The 12,001-nt window shown below is 41.9% G+C and overlaps 1 pseudogene; it reads left to right on the top strand.

Moving 5' to 3' along the window:
- Positions 1–12,001, top strand: part of LOC123067878 (uncharacterized) — a 53,868-nt pseudogene that overhangs the window by 39,161 nt on the left and 2,706 nt on the right.

Genomic DNA, 12,001 nt, shown 5'->3' with positions numbered 1-12,001 from the left:
GAGGTGACGAATATGAAATGTCCCCTGCATGGCCTTAAAATATGCCTATTCCCAAGGAATCATACTAATGGAATGGTTGGGTTACCCACACTCGTGTTGATGAGCATCCCGTAATAAGGGGACACGATCTCTGCTTCGATAAGACGTGCCAATAAAACCGCCTCGCGAAGCGTGAAGTAGCAGGCCGGAAAAACGAAATAATGGCTGGATAATGACATAATGTCGTGTCAAAAAGCTGTTGGCAGATTGGACTCATGAAAACATTATGTTCTCCATGGTGGTATACGGAATTTATTTTGCAGAGCCAGACACGATTCTTATGTTCAACATCAACTTTGGAGTATTCGGAGAAGGAACCCGCCTTGCAATGCCGAAAACAATCTGCGCGCCGGACTCATCGTCATTGAAGCCTGGTTCAGGGGCTACTGAGGGAGTCCTGGATTAAGGGGTCCTCAGACAGCCGAACCATATGCGTATGTCGGACTGTTGGGCTATGAAGATACAAGATATAAGACTTCGTCCCGTGTCCGGAAGGGACTCCTTTGCGTGGAAGGCAAGCTTGGCGATTCAGATATTAAGATTCCTTTCTCTGTAACCGACTCTGTGTAACCCTAGCCCCCTCCGGTGTCTATATAAACCAGAGGGTTTAGTCCATAGAAGAAGAACAGTCATAACCATAGGCTAGCTTCTAGGGTTTAGCCTCTACGATATCGTGGTAGATCAACTCTTGTAATACTCGTATCATCAAGATCAATCAAACAAGAAGTAGGGTATTACCTCCTCGAGACGGCCCGAACCTGGGTAAACATTGTCCCCCGCCTCCTGTTAACATTAGCCTTAGACGCATAGTTCAGGACCCCCTACCCGAGATCAGCCGGTTTTGACGCCGACACTCGTTATCCTGGATCTAGGGTTCATGTGTATTCCACTCGAAAGATTAGATAGTTGTTACTCTGCCTCATATGGCATGTTGCAATTCTCTCGATGATATCTTCTCAAAGTGTACCATGGATTCCTTTGTTGCTTCTGGAAAAAAAACTTTATGATTTCAATCAAAATTGCTTTTGTGCATGTTTGTGACCCTATCCTGTTTTCCCTTGCATCTATTCTGATTCACAGGTTGGTCATGTCTCACAAATCAAAAAAGCACTCTAGTTCTGAAGACGAAATGCCTCAGTTGCCTCCCTTGTCTGAACGATTGAAGTTGACTGGTGGATTAAAAGCATCAAATCCACCCAAGATACCGAAAAAGAAATCTGAGTCAGAATCAAAAGAAGAAGAGGATGATATTCCCTTGACTCACAGTCAACCTGAGGATGAACTGGTCATAGATGCTGTGACTCTTTTGTCTAATGGAAATCTAAAGAAAGGTGGTCATGGCCAAGAGAAGAATACACCGACAGAAATGTCTGATCCCGAAAGCTATAAAACTCCACCTGGAGATTAAGCCACAATTAAGAGAAATAATAGTCTACAAATAATTCACCGTCATTGGGTGAATATATGGTTCAACTATGAGAATGTTCAAAGGAAATATCAAATTTTGTTTGCGTTCAGTCCACCTTGGAATGATTATATTGCTGAAAACTGCCATAGCCCAAACGATGAAAAAGTCAGGCAACCTCCGACTGAAAATGCTGATCCTAACTCCCTGAAAACAATTGCTGATTTTCCCGAAGAAGTAGAAAAGAGAGCAAAAGACAAAGCTAAGAGTGAAGCAAGGGCTGCGAAGAAAAATCAAGTCGAAGATCGAAACATCACGCTGGCTCGGCAAGACGTACAAAAGAAAAAGGATCGTCCCTCTGTCTAAAAGGAAAGCAAGGCAAGTAAACCAGTTTCCCCTCGACCTCCCAGAAAGAAATATGTTGCCAGAAAATACAAGAAGGCAGCTTCCGCCTCATCTTCTAACCAAGCAATACCAAACTCCGTCACTAATGAAAGATTCACCCCCAGTTAGGACGTCACCAAGACATGCACCCGCTCCAGTTTCTGATAAACCTTCGGATTCCGCCGCCCCCACCGCGAAGAGAAAGCTGCTCCCCGTAGAGAAAGCTGTTGGTTTTCCGAAGAAAGCCAAAACCAGTGTTCCTGCTTTCACAAAGGAATAGAAATATGACATTGATCTCATGATTGATGTTATTCAAAATGTTGCCTACAATGTAAAATTAGTTAATTTTAGCAGTTTGGGTCTTCCTCATGATGTTACCAAGCTAGTAAGGAAACATTTTGTTGAGATGGTAAACAGGACCGAGAAGCTGAATCAAGCGGTTGAGGACAAGAAAACTCTCGAGAAAATGAGGAAAGATGCTAGTAACGAATCTAAAAGGAAAGGCCTGAATAAAGAGATTCTTGATCTCACAAAAGCTCTAAGTGTCATGAGAAATGACAAGATTGAATGGCACTCGCGTCTGAAAATGCAATTGCCTCAGCTGTGTGACCGAAAGAATGACGAAATGCTTGCCAGGTTGATCTTGCACAACTAAGAATAACGGAAGAGAAACATCAAAAGTCTAAGGCTATGGCTAGCAAGCCAAAAGGAATCAAGCCTCCTTGCCCTGAGACAACTCTTGGTGCTCCGACTGATTCAAGCACACCTCTCCACCAAGTTCCACCATCTCCACCTCATGAGGATAAACCCATGCAACAAGCCAGCCCTGTGCAAGTTCACATTCCTGCTGGTGCTACTCACGTGGAACCAGATGTCTTGGATATCTTTCTGAACAAATCTGAAGAATAAAATGCTTTGCCTCATCAGCAAGCCAATGATACATCACCAACGTATCTATAATTTTTGGTTGTTCCATGCTATTATATTATCTATCTTGGATGTTTTATATGCATTTATGTGTTATTTCATATTATTTTTGGGACTAACCTATTAACCTAGAGCCTAGTGTCAGTTTTTGTTTTTTTTCCTTGTTTTCGAGCTTTAGAGAAAAGGAACATCAAACGAAGCCAAACGGAATAAAACTTTCATGATGATTTTTCTAGGACCAGAAGACATCCACGTAGCTTGGAGAGGGGGCCAGAAGAGACCCGGGGGACCACAAGCCCTCAGGGCGCGCCTTAGGGGGGCGCCCCTGGCTTGTGGGTCCCACGGGAGTCTCCAAACCTAATTCTTGGTCTATAAATTCCCAAATATTCCCAAACCAACAGAAGCATCGACCAAAATACTTTTCCACTGCCGCAAGCTTCTATTCTCGTGAGATCCCATCTTGGGGCATTTTCCGGCGATCTGCCAAAGGGGGATTCGATCACAAAGGGCTTGTACATCAATCCAATTGCCCTATCGATGATGTGTGACTAGTTTACCATAGACCTACGGGTCCATAATGTCTTATTTTCTCTCTTTGCTCTTCAATACAATGTTCTGCTTGATGTTCTTTGAGATCTATTCGATGTAATACTTTTTGCGGTGTGTTTGTTGAGATCCGATGAATTGTGAGTTTATGATCAATTTATCTATGAATATTATATGGGTCTTCTCTGAAATCTTTTATGCATGATTAAGATATATTTGCATTTTTCTTTGAACTATCAATTTGGTTTGGCCAACTAGATTGGTTTTTTTTTTGCAACGGGAGAGGTGCTTAGTTTTGGGTTTAATCTTGCGGTGTCCTCACGCAATGACATAAGGGGTATCCAGGCATGTATTGTATTGTTGCCATCAAGGGTAAAAATATGGGGTTTATATCATATTGATTGAGTTTATACCTCTACATCATGTCATCTTGCTTTAGGCATTACTACGTTCTTATAAACTTAATACTCTAGATGCATGCTGGATAGTGGTCGATGTGTGGAGTAATAGTAGTAGATGCAGGTAGGAGTCGGTCTACTTGTCACGGATGTGATGCCTATATTCATGATCATTGCCTTGGATATCATCACAATTATTCTCGTTTCTATCAATTCCTCGACAGTAAATTGTTCACCCACCGTATGCTTTCTTCAAGAGAGAAGCCTATAGTGAAACCTATGGCCTCAAGGTCTATTTTCCATCATATATTTTCAGATCTATAAAACAAAAAACCTAAAAATACCTTACTGCAATTTATTGTTTTTACTTTGTTTTATGTTTTAGTTATCTTTTATATCTATCTCTATTAGATCTCATCCTTGCAAGTGACCGTGAAGGAATTGACAACCCCTTTATCGTGTTGGGTGCAAGTGTTTGATTGTTTGTGCAGGTGCATAGATTGGAGACTTGCTCGTACCTCCTACTGGTTTGATACCTTGGTTCTCAAACTGAGGGAAATACTTTTCTCTACTTTGTTGCATCACCCTTTCCTCTTCAAGGGTAAAACCAACGCAAGCTCAAGTAGTAGGAAGAATTTCTAGTGCCGTTGTCGAGAAGGTTCTACATCAATCCTACCAAGTTCCATCATAAACTCTCATCTATTGCATTACACTATTTTCCATTTGCCTCTCGCTTTCCTCTCCCCTACTTCTAAAATACTTTCAGAAAAACAGAAAAATATTCTCCTTTTTATTTGCCTTCTTTCCATGCGCCTTTTCGTTTGCCCTTATGTCTTACTTTGTTTGTTCGCTTGTTTGCTTGGTATAATTGTGTGTTTATTGAAAATCATAAAGCAAAGAGGTTATGGATCCTCATCCACTTGCTAATATTTTTAAGAGATCCAATTAATATGAACCTATTTCAAGTGAGTTGAGTGCACTAGGTTATCTTTATGAAGTTTTTCTTGGAATTCGTAAATCTAAAAATCATGATGAAGTGTTAAAAGAAGAAATTTATGAAGTGATTCACGATAACTCCTTGAATGAAAAGCATGATTGACATGATGTTGTTATCAACCCCCAAGCTTGGGGATGCTAATTTTGCTACGTACACTGCTTATTGCGATGATAATGATTGGGGTGATAATGCTTCTTATGATCTTGAAATTTTATTTAAGCCTCATGATGAATATGATATTGATAATAATGCTTGCAATAATATTGAAAGTGAGTTTGGAAGAGTGTCAACTCTATTTAAAAATTATCCCATTATGTTGGATAATGATCAATCTTATGAAATTTTTGATAAAAGTGGGTTTGGAGAGGTCATGACTTTAGTATGATCAAACTTTGCATGCATGTGGATCATGTAGAGAATATCATATGATCCTACATGTAATTATTATGAGAGAGGAATATTGTGGTAGAAATTTTCATGTTACTAAATTACTTCTCGTTGTATTGAGATTGCTATAGTAATTGTTTTTGGTGTTTCCATTAGTGTTTGAGCCAAGAAGACCTTTAGGATGGTCTACGGTGATAGTTGATTTCATCTTGCTGAAAAATGGAAACTTTTGCATGCAGTAGAAGAATTTTTAAAATTCGCAGAAGCGATGAAACCTTCTGATTTTTTACACAAGATTGATATATACGAATTTCCAAGGTTTTCCTAATTTTTCAGATTTAGAGTTACAGAAGTATTCCAAGTTTTCAGATTGCTACAGACTATTCCGGTTTTGACGGATTGTTTTTTTATGTGTTGTTTGCTTATTTTGATGAATCTATTGGTAGTGTCGGGGGGTATGAACCATGGAGAAGTTGTAATATAGTAGACATAACACTAATATAAATTTAGAATGAGGTCACAACAGTACCTAAAGTGGTGATTTGCTTTTCTTATACTAATGGAGCTTACGAGTTTTCTGTTGAGTTTTGTATTGTGAAGTTTTCAAGGTTTGGGTAAAGAGTTGATGGTCAACAGAATAAGGAGTGACAAGAGCCTAAGCTTGGGGATGCCCAAGGCACCCCAAGGTAATGTTCAAGGACAACCAAGCATCTAAGCTTGGGGATGCCCCGGATGGCATCCCCTCTTTTGTCTTCTATCCATCGGTAAATTTACTTGAGGCTATATTTTCATTCACCACATGATATGTGTTTTGGTTGGAGCATCTTGTATGATATGCTTATTTTCTTTTTAGTTTGCCACAATCATCCTTGTTGTACCCACCTTTTGAGAGGGACACACATTAATCATGAATTTATTAGAATACTCTATGTGCTTCACTTATATCTCTTGAGCTAGGCAACATGCTCTAGTGCTTCACCTATATATTTTTAGAGCGCGGCGGTGGCTTTATTTTATAGAAATTGATGAACTTATGTCGTGAATTTAGTCCTAATGTGATAGGCATCCAAAACGGATATAATAAAAACTTTCATAAAAAAGAGCATCGAATACTATGAGAAGTTTGATTCCTTGCATTTCTTTTGAGACATAAAGATGGTGATATTAGAGACATGCTAGTGAGTAATTGTGGATTGGTAGAAATACTTGTGTTAAAGTTTATGATTCCCGTAGCATGCACGTAAGGTGAACCGTTATGTGATGAAGTCGGAGCATGATTTATTTTTTGATTGCCATCCTTTGTGTGGAGGTAGGGATTGCGTGATGGTTAACTCCTACCAACCCTTCCCCTAGGAGTATGCGTGTAGTGCTTTGTTGTGATGACTTATAGACTTTTGCAATAAGTATGTGAGTTCTTTATGACTAATGTTGAGTTCATTGATTATACGCACTCTCACCCTTTCACCATTGCTAGCCTCTCCAGTACCGTGCAACTTTCGCCAGTGCATTAAACCCACCATATATCATTTCTTAAACAGCCACCATACCTACCTATCATGGCATTTCCATAGCCATTCTGAGATATATTGCCATAAAACTTTCAAGGTTCTGTTTATTATGACAAGCGTCATCATTGTCATATTTCTTTGCATGATCATGTAGTTGGCATAGTATTTGTGGCAAAGCCATCCTTCATATTTTTTTATACATATCAGTCTTGATCATAGCACATCCCGGTACACTGCCAGAGGCATTCATATAGAGTCATATATTTTTCTAGTATCGAGTTGTAATTCTTGAGTTGTAAGAAATAAAAGTGTGATGATCTTCATTATTAGAGCATTGTCCCAAATGAGGAAAGGATGACGGAAGCTATGATTCCCTCACAAGTTGGGATGTGTCTCCGTAGTTTAAAAAAAAAAGAGGCCAAAGAAGCTCATCAAAAATTGAGAGAAAAGAGAGAAGGGACAATGTTACTATCCTTTTACCACACTTGTGCTTCAAAGTAGCACTATGCTCTTCATTATAGAGAGTCTCCTATTTTGTCACATTCATATACTAGTGGGAATTTTTCATTATAGAATATGGCTTGTATATTCCAATGATGGGCAATGGTCATGCTCATGCTCAGGTGTTCAATGCTCATGCTTAGGTTTGCAATGGTCATGCTCATGCTCATGTGTGCAATGCCACCAATTGCTTATGTTCAATGCTACCTAATTCAGTCTGCTCACGTTAACTGAATTTTTTCATTTGACTGAATTTTTAAGTTCACAGTAGTTAACTAAAATTTTTAGTTCCCTGAAGTTAACTGAATTTTTTCAGTTAACTACACTTCACAGATTTGTCCAGTTAACTACAGTGGACTGAAAAATCTAGTTAACTATATACATCTTTGTTTTTCACTTATGTTGATGCTAAAGGTAAGTGCTCACAATGTACACTTATTTGATGTGGTGTATGATTCAACAAATGGACAAATGGTGGACACCACTTTCTTTACACTTCACACTACTAGGGAAAAGCCTATACATAGAATCTTACCAGCAACGCGCTTTAAAATCAGGCGCTGCTGCTACGTAGCAGTAGCACTCGCTATCAAAACTCGTTGCTGGTACAAGTTTATCAGTAGCGCGCACACTCTAGGACGCGCTACTGCTAAAATTCCCACGACGCCACCGCGAGGCCAATTATAGCAGCAGTGCGTTAATACAAAGCGCGTTGCTGCTACGGATCGTAGCAGCAGCGCATTTACGCAATAATCGCTTCTACTAAGGTTACTACAAAAATTTAGTCCCACCTCGCTCCGTGAAGAGAGTTTGTACCACCTTAAATATGTTACTTCTACAACTTTCACAAGCACTTGGTCTTCATTGAACTCTATGTATAGGATCTGTGGCCGCAATAGGAATCCTCGCCTGTTCTTAAACCAACCGTCGAGGATTCCTATTGACAAATCAGATTGTACACAAAAAGACAACTGATGATCAATGTATTTTTATGTCTATGTCTAACATAGCAGTAGCGCATTCTCGGCCAAAGGCGCTACTGATAGGTCGTTTAGCAGTAGCGCATTTTGCTATAGCGCGCTACTGCTAAGCCATTCCATCTCCCCCCACTCACATATCCGATCCAGATCACACTCACACACACACTCGATCTCTCCCCCTCAACCCCCGGGCCGCCAGTCCTCCCCTGTCGCCCCTCCTCCGATCTGCACCGCCGTCACCTCATCCTCCTCGCTGGACTCGGTATCGGCCTCCTCCTCCGTCCTCCCTCCGCTCGCCGCTGGCCGACCCCTCCTCGCTCCACCTTCGTCCTCCATTCTCCCTCCACTCGCCACTGGCCGACCCCTCCTCGCTCCGCCTTCCTCCTCCATTCTCCCTCCACTCGCCGCTGGCCGACCCCTCCTCGCTCCGCCTTCCTCCTCCATTCTCCCTCCACTCGCTGCCGGCCAGCCCCTCCTCGCTCCGCCTTCCTCCTCCATCCTACTCTCTTCTCCCTCCTCGAGTCGCCCCTCCTTCTCTCTCCTCCCTGCTACATTTTGATTTAGTAGGCTAGTTCATATGCAACATTATGATTTAGTTGATATGCAACATTCGGATTTAGTTGATTTAGTAGGCTAGTTAATTTAGTTGATTTAGAACATTTTGATTTAGTTGATTTAGTAGGCTAGTTGATTTAGTTGATTTAGTAGGCTAGTTGATTTAGTTGATTTAGTAGGCTAGTTGATTTAGTTGATTTAGAACATTTTGATTTAGTTGATTTAGTATGCTAGTGGATTTAGTATGCTAGTTGATTTAGTTGATTTAGTATGAACCATTTTATTGTTATTTTTTCGGCAATAGGTGCCACCGAAATGCTTTGGTACGTGGTACCTTGTCATCTAATATGTCCATAAAATGGCGCCACCACCACTATGCTACTGTTTTTCTTTCCTGTGAAGTGAATCATTAATCCTTTGCTCATATTGCTTTAGGAAAATGGCGCCACCACCACCACCACTATGTCGACTGTGCAAGTCAAGGTGAGCCAGCAGCCTTGCAACTGGCAAGCTATTTGGCATCTACTTCCATCCGAGTTTTCGTCATGCGGCGGTAAGAAATTAGATGAAATGTAACAACTACTTTATTTTTAGTGTTGGCATTACTGCATTGTGTCATTTTTCTTTTCTTACACAGATCGTCCCATGCAATGTGAGGTTGACATTCAACAAGCTGACAGGAGACACTGTGACATTTGAGGCACCTGGGGGCCGTACACTATAGAGGTCGAGAAAGGACGCAATATGTCGCAGATTGGAGGAGATGGATGGGCCCGTTTCCTCGCCTGCATGCGTCTTACTGGTGGTGAGTTGATCAGCTTCTCCTTCAGAGCAGAAAGACCCAAGCTGACTGTCATTTATCTCAACCTGGTGGAAGATGATGAAGATGACGAAGATGATGAAGATGACGAAGATGATGCAGATGAAGAAGATGATGAAGATAATGAGGACCCACTCGATGAAGATGATGAGAACCCACTTCATGAAGCCATCGTAGCTCAGAGAATGAGGCTGAGCGAGGAGGAGGTGTGCAACCTATGGGACATAATTCCACCACGTGTTGACTTTGTCGGGGTGCCATTCATGACCCGCCTGACAAGTACCATGGTCGATCGACATGATATGGTATGTTATACTTACAAATGCAAACTATCCGATGATATGCTTAGTGTAGAGTCCAATGATATGTTTTGTGGAATCTAGTCGTTGATATGCTTTAGTGTAGAGTCTGATCACATGCTTATTAGTGCAGAATTCAAGGAACTATTAATAGTGTAGATAATCCATATATACTTATTAGTAGAATTCATGATTAATTAGTACAAATGCATAGTACAGTGTCTTTTGATAGTGTAGAAATCTAGACTTAATAGAAATATATTTGCAAGAGTATGTGTGAGGCTATTTATTAATTGATATGTTTTTCTTATTCAGAAATTGCCAAAGAACCTATCTGTGAGTTGTGGTATCGAGCCTGATGAAGAAGGCTCAGCTGGACTACGCCTTACCGGAAGGGGCTCCGTCACCACCTGTACTTACCACATGGACACAGACGGTCGCACACACTTAAACTCGGTTGGGTGGAAGAGATTCCTCGTTGGCAAGAATCTTCGTGTTGGACAGGCCATCCTAATTACTATCAGGAACACCCACCGCCCAGGCTTGAGGATGATGATCGTCGTCGATATCATCTAGAACTACATATGTGTGTGTGGCTATATCATCTAGAACTACATATGATGATCGTCGTCGATATCATGTAGAACTACATATGATGATCGTCGTCGATATCATCTAGAACTACATATGATGATCGTCGTTGATGCCACCTTGTACTGCTTGAGGATGCATATTGAGTATATATGAAATTGTTATCTAGTACTCCCTCGGTTCCAAATTACTCGTCGTGGTTTTAGTTCCAATTTGAACTAAAACCACGACGAGTAATTTGGAACCGAGGGAGTACTACCTAGTACCTATAATGCTTTATGAAATTGATATCTAGTAGTACCTAGTATCTAGAAATTGCAGTTTATTGAAGCTGGAGTGGGGAAATGGTGAAAGATATAACAGTAGCGTGGGCTCAGGAAATCGCTACAGCTAACTAATAGTAGCGCGTTCCGAAAACGCGCTACTGATGTAGTCAATAGTAGTAGCGCGGGCACAGACATCGCTACTACTAACAGTTAGCTGTAGCGCCTTATTGGTAGCGCGGGTGCCCGCGCTGCTGATAGCCTCAAAACCCGCGCTACTACTAGGGTTTTCCCTAGTAGTGTCAACTTGAGCATGGTGGAATTTTCTATGGACCAATAAGTAATTTGGAGTACCGGGACCCTTCAGTGGAGTTTCTTGATTATGTTTATGCTACCACATTCTCATATGCTGTCATTCCAGAGCTCCCGACTTGCTTGGGATATGAAGTGATGAGCACAAAATTTAGTGGTGCTTGCCTAACAAATCAATTGCAGATGGTTTGGTCAAAATTAGATGTGATGATGATGTGCAACATATCATCAGAGCTAGTTTTGAGCATAAAGTGCTTGCTATTATGGTTGAACATTCAGATTTCGTCAGCAATTTTAGGGCTGAATCCATATGCACATTGCCCTCAATTCATTGCTCTGTTGCAATGCACACTTGGTACCGGGGACTCCTCATCGCAGCTCATCTCCTCCATTATGTCTGCCTTCTCTTCCGCGCGCGCGCGCACGCACGCACGCACGCACGCCTGCGTTTTGATTTTCGGCCGAAAAAAACAATTTTCGGCTGAATTTCGGCCGTCTCGCCTGGGCCTGACATATGGGCCTTTCGGCCGAACAATTCAGCCCAATTTGAATTTATCTGGCCCGACCCAGCTTCCAGAGCCTTCCTGTTACGCTTCTGCTCACATAAAACAACGAAACCAATCGCCCTAACCCTAGTTCGCGATTTCCTCTGGCTCCTCCCGTGTGCGGCGCCGCCGCTGCACATTGAGCAGATCAGCAGACACATCTCACTCGAGCGCTGCTTCTCCCACGTCCTCCGCATCTTGCCGGCGCTCACTAGCCTCCTGCCGCCATCCACGTCTCCTCGCATCCACCCCATCCACTCCCTGTCCATTGCTTCTTCAAGACGGCGGCATTGTGCTCGGCGGCTGCGGCAACGGAGGTGATGGTGCGCGAGCCAACCAGTTCAACGGAGGCAGGAGCACGGGGCAGCGGCAGCAGCATGGAGGGTGTCCTCTTGGTTGGGAAGGTATAGATGTTCTTGATGTTCTTGATGCCTTTATATCTTCCTACTTGAAGCAGCAATCCGTACAAAGCTATATATCTATTACAAGCAGCTTGATTAATTGTACGTACACAGCTAGCTAGCTATTACAAGCAGCTTGATCG

This window comes from Triticum aestivum, chromosome 3B (genome assembly GCF_018294505.1).
Source record: "Triticum aestivum cultivar Chinese Spring chromosome 3B, IWGSC CS RefSeq v2.1, whole genome shotgun sequence".
Lineage (NCBI taxonomy): Eukaryota > Viridiplantae > Streptophyta > Magnoliopsida > Poales > Poaceae > Triticum > Triticum aestivum.
The sequence above is the reverse complement of the archived record's forward strand: the minus strand, read 5'-3'. Positions and strand labels throughout refer to the sequence as shown.